General features: G+C 41.8%; 1 pseudogene; it reads right to left on the bottom strand.

The window, feature by feature from the left end:
• Positions 1 to 9826: 9826 nt before the first annotated feature.
• Positions 9827 to 12193, bottom strand: LOC143319094 (uncharacterized; annotated as a pseudogene).
• Between the last annotated feature and the right edge of the window lie 565 nt (positions 12194 to 12758).

Genomic DNA, 12758 nt, shown 5'->3' with positions numbered 1-12758 from the left:
CAAATTTGGGATTTAGTAGATTCAAAGATTCATCGCACAAAAGTTTCATCTAAAGCAAGTCTATGGAAACAGCTAGAAACTATTTGGAACTCAGCAACAAAAGAGACCGTCGAAAAGTACATAAAAACAATGTCAGCAAAAATGCAAGCTGTTATCAAGGCCAAAGGAGGCCATACAAAATATTAAGTTTTTTGGTTATTATGTGTGAAAAAGGACTATTTAGTCATTTCAGTTTGTTGTTCGCCACATAAATAACAATAACATTTTTAAAGTTTTTGAAAGATTTCTAAAATATTAATGTTTTCTCGTTTTTATGACAGGTGGTCGAATAAATTTGTTAAGCACTATATCTTTATTAGATTTTTTTTTTTTCATAAAGCATCAATATCAGCTTTTGCTGATCAGATGGACTATTACATACATGGCAAGTAACTTGTTTGGCTGCTATCAAAAGAAGTGATAAGACTGATGTCTCATGTCTCCACGTTGTTAAAGATGCAATGATATGACCAGAATTATAGTTTAAAGTGCTCACATATTAACTAAAATTATCAGCAGAACAGTAAAAGGTCAGATGTTATGTTAAAAAAAAGTCTCTGTTTTGTTGTAGAGATATCGCCTAAAGTTAGCATGCTAACCTGCTAGCTACAGCCCATCCTGTCTCAAAATACTTGTTTGGACTTAAGAGCCAGTAGTCTGATGGTATTACCCCCTGTGGTTTTAGCTGGGAGATGTATGCGAGTGGTGAGTTTGGTTCACAGCTCTCTTCACTTTTTGAACCAAGTAATTAAAATAAACTCAGGAAAGGTCAAGAAAGGAAATATTCTTGGACCTATTTTCTTCAGTAAAAAGAAAAATACAGTTCCGCTTTTGTACTGAAGCAAACAGACCCAAATGCTGAAACTCAGACATGGACGCATGTGACGATGTGAAAAAAGGCAAATGTTTACTAAATGGTTCAAAACTTTGCAACAGACGAGTCTTTGAGTTCCACACACTGAGTCTGAGCATAAGTGATCTTAGGAGTATCAGTTGTTACCACAAAGATGACCTAAATACTGGGTGGAAGGCTGGTGCTTATATACTGTGGCAGCAGGAAAGTCCTGGTTGAATGATTAGTGTCAGGCATGACCTGCCAGCCATGCCCTTCAGTAAAATATACACATACAACAGACAGGGGAGAGGCAGACAGGAGACAGAGGGAAAAGGAAACACAAAGACAAAATAGGAAAAGGAGGGAAAAACTGCAGATTCCCACAAACAGACCATCTAAATTCATTTTTCTGTCTTTTACCATACTAAGAGAAGCTTTGCCAAGTTTGGCAACACATCATGAAAACATGCTTTATTCAAGCAGGTCAAAAACAAAATAAAACTCTTTCCACTGATACACCAACTCTGGTTTGGTCAAAATAAATCTTCAATTCACAGAGTCATACCACTTTTACACCAAACTCAACACATACATGCAGGCTTTTGAAACAGGTAAACCCACTAAAAATTGCAGATTGACAAGTTTGGTTTTCTTTTCTTTTTTCTTTTTTTTTCTGGTATGTCATGAAGTGCCAGAAAATGGAACAGTTCAAAACAGCATGGAGCCCACCAACAACATTGTGGTAGTTACTCTTTTATATCTTTATCCTCAATCTGTCTTTCTAACACAACGCTGACTGAACGATTCCCTTTGAATCAGGAGAAGCTCCCTGACCTCGCTGTTTTGGCAGTGTTGTATCTTGCATGATACAAAGAAGAAAATTGCTGTTGCATGTTGTTATCACTGTAAAAAACAATAAATAATGTTAGCTATAGGTTGCTTGCAGATGATGTCATATCACTCATTTGTTGTGGCACGAACTGCAGATGGAGGGCCAGAAGTGATTTTCTGCATAGGAAGCATATTACACACTCAAAATGCATACGTTTGCATCGCTGAGATCGATCAAACCAAGAATCCATAAGGAGCTTTCATTGAGTGTATAAAAATACACAATAAATTATGGAAATGCATGAAATTGACCAAAGAATGCTGGAAAGAATGGCATGTTAACTGTTTGTGATCGGGAGGAGCAGAGTTAGCTAATGGTGGACATGGTGTAACATTAGCTATTGTTTTAAATCTATGGTGATAGATTTAAAACAATATATATAGATAAGGTGATAGAACACACACTATCTTGTTTTGTGATGATCCACATCTTCAGTGGTGCTTCACTGGACCTTTGTGAGTGGTTAACCTGGCAAACTACTGTAACGTAAATGTCAACATTCAGCACCGCAGCGCTGAAAGTTTGCTGCTCAGTTAATCTACAGGACAAAAAGGTACTCACCCTTGAAAAACCCAAACGACAGTCATCACATCAATAGCACTTTGGTACTGAGGTCGTGGACTGAACCGCTAACAAGAAAGTTGTGTGCCTCCATACTATTGTATGCTTTCATTTGTTTTCTAGAGTCGACTGACGTCTGAAGGATCAGGTACTTGGTTATATCTACTGCCTAAGTCACAGGCAAAACTTTCAGTTCAGTTGAAAAATCGCTTCTCTTCGTAACGTAAGGGTCACATCCAACATATGTTCAGATTTTCGGTGTGTACCTTTCTCTCATAATTTAATCTAAACTAGTCCAGTAAGAACTTCTCTTCATTTCATCCATTGCAATTTTCACTTCCAGCCCTCCGTCTGAATTTAAAGTGACATGACTGCAAACAACCTATTTATGTGCCAATGTCCAGAACTCAAATGTGCGTCACAGCATTGCACTGGAAAAAGTGTAAAACTTAGTGTGTCCACTCAGGGAGCTGGAGCCAATAAATATGCATGACTACTGTAGAGTCATTTGATCTGGTAATTAATGACTATTTTAGATTAGATAGATTCAACTTTATTGTCACTGTCAGAGTGGTCATTGTTGTTGATCAGGCCTATCACCGTGGTGTCGTCTGTGAACTTGATGATGGAGTTGGAGCCATGCACAGGCACGCAGTCGTGGGTCGAGGGAGTAGAGGAGAGGGCTCAGCACACACCCCTGTGGGACACCGGTGTTCAGGGTCAGGGTGGCAGAGGTGTGGTTGTCTAACCTAACAAACTGGAGTCTGTTGGTCATGAAGTCCAGGGTCCAGTTGCAGAGGGAGGTGCTGATGCTGAGGTCACTAAGTTTGTTGACCAGCTAGGAGGGGATGACTGTGTTGAATGCTGAGCTGAAGTCGATGAACAGCATTGTTGTGTAGGTGTTGTTGTTGTATCCTTTCTGACTGAAGACAAAAGGCAGATCAGTGGGTGTTAGTGTGAAAGGAATATTACATGTCAAAACATTCTGGCTCTACAATCTGCCGATGCCCAACTTTCCTTTCACTCCAGTCTGAGCTCACGCCTCACTCCTGTCCCCACCTGCCATGTCTTTGTCATCCTTGCAGTCAGAGTCCTGGTAATGGAGCCACCGTAAATCACCTTTGTACTGTTTTGACTGTTGTCAAACTCACCCCATCAGTCTCGCAGATTGTGTTTGGTCCCAGTCTGGCAGTGTTCACTGGAAGGCTGCTGAGCACGGATCTATTGCCTGCAACGTAGATGCCAACAATCCCATGGTGAGACTCCAGTCAGCTAATTAGGCCACGAGCTGCATGACTGACTGGCTTAACTAGGTAACGGCAGCTAGTAGCTGCAGCCAAAGAGCTAGAACAAAGAGTAAAGTGAGCAGCAATACAACCTGCTATTTCCACCAGCTTCCAGTCTTTATGTGAGCATATTTCCCAAAACATACTTACGCATGGCTTATTTGTGTCCAGTGATATGGTATCAACTGAAGTACTGTCATCATCCACCTGGACTTCTATTACATGGAACTTGGAACTGATTGTCTCTAGTTCCAACTAGCTAGTGGTTCCCAGCGTAGGGGTCAGGACCCCACAAGGAGTCCCAGAATAAATCTATAGATGATTCCATGGATAGGAAAGAAAGAAGTATTTCTGTCAAGAATTACTGATGATTTTTTCTGACTTTTTCTGTGGTTCACATATCACTCTCTGGCTTCTTTAATCTCAACTGAGACAGGTGATCAACAGTTGGAAACCCATTTAAAATAATAATAATAAAAAAAAACATACTAATTCAAGACATAACAAGATTTTTTTTATGATTACAGTGTAGCAGAACTGACCTGTAACTGACCTTCTTCCTCCTACTTGTATTCCTTCAGGAGAAAGGGAGTCATAAAACATCCCAACTTTTAAGAGTTATTAATCATTTGGACTGTTTACAGGGAGGTGTGATTTGGAGAAAGACAGGATGTATGACTCTTCCACACCTCTTCCACATTCTTTTAAGGGAGCAGAAGATACAACCAGTTCAACTTCAAAGTTTATGTTTCACCTAGAGTGTCTCCCATGGAGATGCTAATTCTTCTTTACAGCTCCACAACAGATACAGACAATAAAACCATCTGGATGGAGAAGTGCCAGGCCCCAGAAGACTCTCCAAAATCAGATAATGTTGATAGGTTGTAAATTAGACATTCCTGAAGCAAACTATTTTTGTTTGACTGTGTGCCTCTCTTCCCATCACACCAGGATAATGAAATCTATGTATTTGAGTTAACTTTGGATCTTCTTACAGTATTGAACCCATAATCTGTATGCTATCAATGTTTTTCTGGTGTTTCTGGCTTATAAAATGACAAAACTGTGATTTTAATTCTCCTAGAAAGTTTGTCTGAGTTTCTACCATGAAACCATACTGCCATCTAGAGGTTCATAGCGGTTAGATTGTATATGCTTGACATGAGACAGTTATTAGTAGTAACGTAGTAGTGCTGATCATTTCGGCAAATATAATCTGTCTTTCTTTATTTCTTTGTCATATTAAGTTAGTTATACCCTTAGTCATCATGTATATTAGGATGAGTGTTAGAAAATGTTATTATGATTATTGTTGAATGTTGTTATTATTTATAAGAAGTGTCTAACGCATGTTGTGAACAATTTTGAAACGGCATTGAAAATTGATCATTTAAAATACACGTGATTGACCGTAGTGAGAAGCAGATGAGTCCCTCGTACGAGTCATTAGTTAATTCTCGCTCTATAAGGTCAAATCACATCGCTCGCCTGCGAACCATCCCACATGCGTGACAGTCTATTGACACGCCCTGGAGCAAGTATACTGGCTGCAGTGTGCAGCAGATGCTCAGTTGTTCTTTTCAAGTTGTCTTTGTCTTCTCTTAGTCTTTAGTCTGTCTTTGTTTGTCTTTGTTGTCATCTCTTGCGTGTAGTAGCTTGACTTCTTTGTTTAGAAAAACATTTTTTTGTGTGTTTTTTAATCTTCTTTAATCTTTGCTCGGCACGTTAAGCCGCATGATTTGTTTTTTTTGTTAAATTCTAGTCATGTAATAATTTTGAAGACATTTTCGATCGGCCATCAAAGAGACTCTCAATCTTATTATTATTAATCTAAAGTCTTGCCATGTGGTCGCCAACTCAACCAAAGACCTGCAGCCAGCTACTGACCCACTGGTTCGGGTTAAATAACCATCAGAAGCTGTTCCTCGTCCGCAACCAACACTGGAGATCTTCAGCTCCTGAAACATCCCGGTCCAACATCGGCTCTAAACCGTGGTTTGCTTGATTCATCCGGCAGACCGCAGCGCAGATTGGAGCCACGGATGGCAGCTTGCAGCCCCTTCGTATCAGTTCGGAGCAGACATCCATAGGAGCATCGCTGGCAAAGTAGGCATACTTAAGTTTGAATAAGAGTAGGTCCGTGAGGTTATGATACTGCCAGTTTGCTTAAATTCTCTCAACCATTCATTGAAGAAATTAACTTCACATTTGCATCCCCATTTTCCCCTTAAAACTACTTCTCACTATCGCCCAACTCATTCTGCCATTGTTTTGCCATAAGTTTCTCTCTGCAGTTGTCTGTGTTACTTCGTATCACCCATATCCTCTGTTGTGCTATTCATTATTCATTCCCAAGTCGTGGTCAGATGGCGTCCTTTTGAGCTGGATATAAGCAATCCCTGTATCGAGAATTTACGCCTCAGATTGTCAGACTGGTCGACTGTTGGTTCCTTCGTTATCATTACATCAGCATCTTACATCAGCAAGAAATTATAAAATCCTTCTGAGATGAGGAAGGTTGGTGCCCGTATTTTATTAACGAATGCAACATTAACTTAGAGGTTTAATAAACTGATTCCCCTACAACAGCTTGTTATTTTAAAAAAGGAACTCTGTCTATGCTGCTAGCTAACACAGCCATAGCAAACTTACCTCAGCAGGCAACCATAGGTAGCATGGTGGCAGCCACAATTTTTTGGATTTTTACCCACAAAATGTACAGTATCTACTGAATAAAACTCCTCATTCACTGCCAGTCAACTGTGTGTCATGTAAGCTTTGGATTATTTCAAAATGTAAACTGCGGGGCTGATGAGCGTTTACCAGAATGCCAAACCTGCCTCAAGTTTTATTTTCAGAGATGTATTTTCGACAGTAAGAGAGACATACAAAATTATAGAATATCTGAATATAGTTTGGTGTATTGCCTTTGGAAATGGCTGTTGCTGGGCCTGGGGGACTATGTATCATTATTGAATGTTGTTAATGTGTTAACTCATTAACAGCGATCCATGTGCACAGCTTTAAAACTACACAAATCAATGTTTGCCACTTGGAGGCAGAAAAATTCACTAACAAGCTGACAAACCATTCATTTGGAGTCATATTTGTGCCCACCTAATGAACCTAAGTCCAATATTCACTGTTGTTTAGTTCTGGTTTCTTTCCTCAGAAAAGTTCTGGCCCCTTAGCTGCAATATTTGAGTTTGTTCAACAGTTAGTCTGTGTCTTTTTGTCATATGATGTCAGACGGACTATGTTCAGTTGCTTCATGGTTCATTTTGTTAAAATATGCTGCTCTAGTGGAAATGGTTGATAAGAGCAGTAACCATACAGTAATTTTGTGAACAATAGAATCAAAACAATGAGCTAAAATAGACGACAATACTCCAGAGGTACACAGTTGAATGATAATTAGACATTATAGATTTTATTTGATTGGGGAAAAAACCCTGATTAGTAGATCTTAAAACTAGGATTCATACCTGGATCTACCATATGGGCAATCTGGACATGTGTCCAGGGGTCCCTTAGCACAAAAGGGCCCTCCTCAATGGGAGAAAAAAATGTATGCATTTTGTTTACGGTGAGCTCCAGAGAAATATGACACAAAGCTTGATCCATTCTCCTGATCTTGATAATTATCCAATCAGAATGAAATAAAAGTTGTTTCCAAAACAGTGATCAATTTTTTGGCAGGAGGTTGTTGCTTTGTCATGTAGTCCTCATAATTTGAACATCTGTATGTATGTTGGAGAAGGACACCTCACACAAAGCCTTATTATATAAGCCTCACAAAGATAGCATTTACTGAATGCTGTATAGTTTATATTATAGTGTGTGTTGCTGTTATTGAGTTCATGCCCTGTATGTGCAAAAATACATGAGTTACTCAAATGGTGTTAACAGCTGCAATTTAATAAACTGTTTCTAAAGCACGGAGAGGTTGAATCTCCTAATGTAATACTGACTTGCACACCTTTGCTTTATCTTTAAAGTATCTTACTCAGTCACTCATCTTACTCACTTAACAGTCCTTGGCTCTTTATTAGGTGTGAACCTTAATTTTCCACTTCAATTTAATTGATTGTGGTAGCCTACATCTATCATTATTATATATTGTTTCTGTTCATTGGTTCATTGTTTAATGCCTGCTGCAAACCACATTTCCTTCAGGGTAATAATATTTTTCAGCTCGATGGCAAAAGGTATGAATACATCTGTGATAGATTGGTTGTGGGCATCAGAGATAAGAACTTGTCTCAGATGTTCCAGCTCACCACAGACTTGATGTCAGCACAAGTTATCCAGCAAGTGCACCAGTCCAAGGAGGTTGCTAAACAAATTAGCCTCAGTCCAACCTACCAGTGCTGCAGGTGGCTACATGTAAAGCATGCAACAAGCAAGGACATTGGACATGAGTGTGTCCTTCCAAAATACAGGAAGAGGTCATAGAGAGCATGGGACAGCTTCACTTACCGGGGAAAGATGGTGAGGCAGCAAGCCCAGAAAAATGGATTATTACTCTCGATATTGGAAATGCACCCCTGACCTTTAAGATAGATACAGTGGCAGATGTGATTGTCACAAGTGAAAAGACATTCCTGACACTTCCTAAAGCCTATAGACTGATTCCTGCAGGCACACCTTTTGTTGCCCAAGGGGGCAAGCTCAGAACTATAGGCTGGTTCAGAGCTAATACAGTATGCAGAAGCAAAGAACATGCAGTTCCCGCAGCAGTTTGCTCAGTCGCCCAGAAGCAGTTAACATGGGTCTAGTGAAGAGAGTGGAGCATGTCGTGCAGTGAAATGGGAAAAGTATACGCTAACCACAACAGAAGAATTCACATCACAACTCTCAGGGTTAAAGTGATCTTGTCATTATGTCATGTCAAATGCCACCAGTGGATTTTACCAGATTCCCTTGAACAGGGATAGCCACAAATTAGCACTTTCATCACTCCCTTTGGGAGATATGCTGTCTGTCAACTCCCATTTGGCAGAAGTCTTTCAACAGAAAAGGAAGTAACAGAAGTCTATATGGATGATATGCTAGTTCATTAGAAACTGAGGAAACCCACAATAGAGGTCTGGAGCTAGTGCTGAAAGTGTTCAAAGCAGCTGGCCTCAAATTGAACAGAGCTAATTTTAAGTTCAAATAGCAGTAGATTTGCTTTTTGGGCACATTTTTGATGAGAGTGGTGTGAAACCCGGAATCCGATCCAAAGAAAATGGCTGAGATATAACTGCAACTGTACTACTGCTCAAGGAGACTAAGGGATGCAAAGGCCAGGTATGCTCATAGAAAAAGAATACTTGGCTCCTGTTTGGGCTTGAAAATTTTGAGAAATACCTGTTTGGAGTTGACAGCTTTAAACAGATCAGTGACCACAAACCTGTGCTAGATATCCTACACCTACCCATGCCAACCAGTAGGCAGATCATAGCTAATCAAAGCTAATAGCTATCTTTGCATGGTATGGTATTCCAGAAGTGCTTGTAAGCAATAGCACACCATGGCTAGTTTTGGAGTTCAGACAGTCCAGTGACAAATATGATTTTGTTCATGTACCATCTAGATAGCATTATGCCCAGAGAAATGGAAGACCAAGATGGCTGTACAGGTTTTATAAGAGATTCTTAGGCAGAAAGATATTCTCCTGGCTCTGAAAATATACAGGGACATGCCCTTGTTCTCTACTGGAATCAGTCCTGCAGAGCTGAGGATGGATCAGAAAATTCATACCACTCCAACTGCAGGACCAGGGTGAGAATTGAAACTGGCAAATTAAAAACAAGAGACAACATCAGGTATAGTCTGAGGAGCCAATTCCACTCATAGATCTTATGTAGTGGACATGCATCATAGAGAACAGTACAGGTGACAGTGACGTAAACTGTTAAGGGCATCAACAGTGCTGATACAAACACCTACATCAAAGGAGCAGGTTATTGTAGAGGGGTCTGAGGATTCTGTCATTTGTCATTTGTCATTTGGCAGATGCTTTTATCCAAAGCGACGTACATATGAGATTTTCATACAACACAAGCAAGGTTCTAGACGGGAGAGAACAACAAGAATAAGTGCCCTAACGCAACTTTCTGGTCCAACTGGACATAGGTGCTACAAGACAATGCTACCAAGTAGTGCAAAAAGTGCATAGAGTCGATAGAGTTTTTTTTTATTATTATTTATTTATTTTATTATATATTTTTAAAGAGCAAGGTGTTCAGTAAAGGGCTTGGTCTTTAGTCTTTTTCTAAAGATTGCATGGGACTTTCTGCAGAATGAATGGAGTTTAGTAACTTGTTCCACCACCTGAGAACCACAGAAGAAAAGAGTCTAGTTAGAGACTTAGGGCTTTTTGGAGGTGGCAGCACCAGGCGCTGTTCCTCGGCAGAGTGTAGTGAGCGGGAGGGAGCAAAAAACCTGAATGAGGGAGTTCAGGTAGGTCAGAGCGGTTTTGGTGGCAATTTGTATGCAAGCATCAAGGACTTGCTGCGGGCAGCCACTGGGAGCCACATGCGCTCATTTGGGCTGGTTAAATACCAGGTGAGCCATCGCATTCTGTATCATCTGCAAAGGTTTTAGCGAGCATGCTGGGAACCCTGCCAGTAAGGAATTACAATAGTCGAGGTGTGACAGTACCAGCGAGTAGTGTTGCATGCTCAGACAGGTATGGTCTGATCTTCCTGATGTTGTACAGGGCGAATCGGCATGACCAAGCAACAGAGGCCACATGCTCTTCAAAAGTTAGCTGGTCATCGATCAAGACACCCAAGTTTCTGGCAGATATTGCGGGAGTGAAAAGACCCGAGTAAAGCTGGATACTGATGTGTTGTTGTATAGAGGGACCAGCTGGGATGACAAGGAGCTCAGTCTTTGACAGGTTAAGCTGAAGGTGTTGTTCCTTCATCCATGCCGAGATATCGGCGAGGCATGCCGATATCCGAGCCGAGACCATGGGGTCATTTGGCGGGAAGGAAAGGAGGAGCTGGGTATCGTCAGCATATGAACGGTATGAGAGGCCATGTGAGTGGATGACTGCACCAAGTGCGGTGGTGTATATTGAGAAGAGAAGGAAGCAGTGGGGAACACACCCAGTGTAAGTGAGGAGTTGATCATGTGGGATAAGTGTGGGCGAGATGGCCTGCAGGAGGTCATAGGATATAGGCATCAGTGGACAGGCGATGGGGCGAGAGTCAAGCAGAAGGTTGGAGACTTGCTCCTCTGTGACATGGGAAAATTAGGAGAGTGAGGCTTTGTTAGCTGGTGGTATCATACTGATTTGGTCAGGTTCAGAGAACTGCTTGCTGATGGTTGAAACCTTATCAGTGAAGAAGGAAGCAAAGTGATCTGCTTTGAGTGCAGTTGAGGGTGGAGGCGTTGGAGGGTTGAGTAGTGAGTTAAAAGCAGAGAATAGTTTCCGAGTGTCTCTGGCGCTACTGATTTTCTCCTGATAATAAGTGGACTTGGCATTTTTCAGGTGGGAGGAGAATTCAGACAGGAGAGTCGGATTGTCACTGAGGTCAGAGGGGTCTCTGGTTTTGCTCCATTTTCTCTCAGCTGCTCTGAGCACCATCCGTTGCTCTCTGATGACAACGGTGAGCCATGGACTAGTGGGGGTTTTACGAGCAGGTTTGGTTGAGAGTGGGCATAGATTGTTTAGAGAGGCGGCTAGTGAAGAGCAGAGTGTATCTGTTGCTTCATTCACAGGGAGTGAGGAGAAAACACTGTGAGGAGGGATGGTTGCCGAGACTTCATCGGAGAGTTGAGCCGGTGTGAGGGACCGGAGGTTGCGTCTGAAGACCACTCGTGGTGGAGCTTGAGGATGCTCTGGTAAGGATACAGAGAATGCGATAAAATAGTGGTCTGATACATGTAGTTGGGTGACAGTTAGCTTAGCCGTGCAGCAGTTTTGCATAGCAATTAAGTCAAGAGCTTTGCCTGCTTTGTGTGTGGGAGTGGTGGAGGCCTATTTTAGGTCAAATGAGGACAGCAGCGAAAGGAAGTCGACCGCATGGGGTTTGTTAAGATGGATATTCATGTCACCCATGACAATCAGTGGGGTGCCATCTTCAGGAATGGTTGAGAGTAGCATGTCCAGTTCAGTTATAAAGTTCCCCAGTTGCCCAGGTGGGTGATATATCACCAATATATACAGCTTAGTGGGAACCATAACCATGATTGCATGGTATTCGAATGAGGAGCAGTTGCTTAGAGGAGTGAGCTTGGTGAATTTCCAGTTTTTGGAAATGAGTGTGCCTGTGCCACCTCCCCATCCATCAGGATGCGGTGTGTGGAACAAAGTAGAGTCAGCTGAAAGCACAGCTGGTGTGGCTGTGTTTTCTGGACGGATCCAGGTTTCGGTCAGGGCTAGGACATGAATTTGATGTAGCTTTACAAGTACTTGGATAAATTCGGTTTTGTTTACAGCAGACTGGTAATTCCATAGGGCAAAGCAGTGTGAGAAGCTGAGGTTTTTCTGAGTGAGTAATGGTTCTCGGGATTGCGTCGCCTTTTATGGCCGATGCGTTTCTTTCGTGTGTCCTGTAGGACCGGAATATATTGATAGCACATGGTGTGTGTGCGCAGAGAGGGAGCAGGAATAGTGTTAGAGTAGTGGTGGTTACCTGTATCCCTGTGTCTCGGCTCAGTGGACTCAAGTAGACTCGCAGGTCTTTACCCAAAAGGGTCTTCACACATAAGGGTCTTCACACAAATGCTTCCGCTGACACTTCAGCACAGAAGTGTGTGTTAAATACAGGAAGTGCTACAGCTGTGCACCCTCACAGCTCGTTGCCACGGCTGAACCCGCCCCTTCGGGATTTTGCTGGCTAGCGACAGATAGAGGGCGTGACCCGCGTCACCCAACCATACTATCGAAACTCAGAAAGTGAGAGCGAGCGCTCTGTGCCACAATAAAAACAACAATAACAAAGTCTGCTAACAGCCTAGCTCCTAGTGTGAGCCAGAAATAATGACACAAAACACGTACTGCTCTATTGCCAACTCCTTGCTTTGCTAGTGGTAAGCTCAGTCTCTCTTTCATGAGTTTAGTGAAAATCCCGACTTCTGGGACTGAAACAAGCAATGACCACACAAGCACAGAAGCATTGGCTGTAGCAGCTGTTGTGCACACAAA

This window comes from Chaetodon auriga, chromosome 4 (assembly GCF_051107435.1).
Source record: "Chaetodon auriga isolate fChaAug3 chromosome 4, fChaAug3.hap1, whole genome shotgun sequence".
Classification (NCBI taxonomy): domain Eukaryota; kingdom Metazoa; phylum Chordata; class Actinopteri; order Chaetodontiformes; family Chaetodontidae; genus Chaetodon; species Chaetodon auriga.
The sequence above is the reverse complement of the archived record's forward strand: the minus strand, read 5'-3'. Positions and strand labels throughout refer to the sequence as shown.